This window comes from Microtus ochrogaster, linkage group LG3, assembly GCF_000317375.1.
Source record: "Microtus ochrogaster isolate Prairie Vole_2 linkage group LG3, MicOch1.0, whole genome shotgun sequence".
NCBI lineage: Eukaryota > Metazoa > Chordata > Mammalia > Rodentia > Cricetidae > Microtus > Microtus ochrogaster.
Window position 1 is genome coordinate 3,190,504 of NC_022029.1, and position 1,958 is coordinate 3,192,461.

Below are 1,958 nucleotides of genomic sequence, written 5' to 3' on the forward strand. Positions count from 1 at the left end.
TTTTTTTTCTTCTAAGATGGTATTTAATTTGTGGCTTCTCTGGCAAACACAGAGGAGTAGATTCACTTTAATTTGGTCTCCTTGCTGCTTTCAACAATTGTTAGGTAGCTGAACTGATGACGAGATAAAAATAAGGAAAGATGATGACTTTTTGACATGACAGGCCATGATTGCAGGTATTATTAATTGTTTGAACTCTTAGGCGCCTGCTCTCTGGCTTTCATGGATTTATATGTGAAAAACAGTGACATCATTTTCGGAAGCAGTTTTTGACAGACATGGGAGGTTTGTCTTTTTTTTTTTTTCTTTTTCAGCTTTGACTCAGAACTTGTAATGATTCTCTGGTTTATTTAAAGAAAAAAAACAATCCCTCTTAGCTTCAATTTGCATACTCGAGTTACTTGCTGATATAATGAGCTGCCCCACCACCCATTGTCGAGGAGTTGCAAATAACTTGAGTCAGATTTAATCTCAGGAGACTCTGGCAACCAGAACTTATCCCACCTATGTATCTAAAGTTTGAAAGATTCTTATTTCAAATACACGTTCATACATCTAAAAAAAAATGTATAGACAGAAAACCAGTATTGCCACATGTGTGAATCCTTGGGAATCTAGCTGACAACGTTTGACATTTCCTACTCAATGTCTGCAAACTCAAGTTAGTCACAGAAAGAGTAATGTCCAAGCCGGCATGTCACCCTGCTAACCAGCTGCCTGGACAGGCTGACTATATTCTGCTTCTCCGGCATGAGTTAATATCTCCAGGAAACAGCAGCAGAGACAAATATATTTTCTTTGTGCAAAGACTACTTCATTGCAAGCCAGCTGTAACTTTAATGATCAACAGCTGTAAGCACTCAGCAGCCAAAAAGAAAGAAGAATTAAAATGTAATAGAGATTTAGAAAAGAGATGAATCGACAGGTGTTGGAACCGTCCAGGGTCCATTATTTTTTAAAGTAATAGGCGATTTATAGAAGTATATTCTGATCAACTGTTTATATGAAGAGCATTCTCAGTATTAATATGCACTAATAACAGGTGTTCAGTACTAAGACTGGACTCTCAGCCTTCAATATTTCGGTTATCCCTCGTCTCCACAAAATTATTTTTATGTTCCAGTTCAACTGGGTATTGACATTTCATGAGTGTGATTTTATTGTGAAGCATGTATGCTTTGAAGAAAAAGTAAACATTCTAATTGTCAGATATTAAAATAAAACAATCCGTTTTATTCTTAAAGTGTTATTTACTAATTAGCTCATTCTCCTGCTCAGAAAGGAAGAGTAGAAGCTGCAGCTTTAACAGCTCCAATTTTTGCCCAATTAATATTGTATTCTATCAGTTGCGCTATTAACATCTTTGGGAAGTTTTGAAAATTACTTAATTTTTTTTGTCACACATTTACATTTTCGAGGCTTTTTCTAACTGCTTTAAACTGATGTTTTTTTTAATTTTACTATTTTAACTAGGGTGTTTAAAAGATTTAGATCTGGAAGACTGAGTAATAATTGTATGAACCCCTAGCCATTAAATTCAGTTTGTCTCTTTCTTGCATTAAAGACATGATCTATACACATATTTTCAAATTCATTGACTTATAATTTAATTGACTATACAAACTTACAAAATCTATATTTCACTCCCCATTTTTTTTTTGCTAGCCAACAAACGTTATTTTATGTATATCCCATTCATGTTCAGGAAATAAGCAAGTTATGTGGCAAACTCCAAATACCTGTGTAGATATGATCACACAGCTGAGAGCTTGGTATATAAAATAATAACAATTGGGGATGTCAGGCAGCAGGATGAGAACAGCAAGAAAAAAACCCTGCTTCTTATCAACTGCCTGTCCACTCGGTTCTCTTTCTGAGCAACTGCTTGTCCACAGGTGCTGGCGGAAACATTTCCTGTAAAACAGTGATTCAATTAACTTCCTGAGACTCCTCGCGCT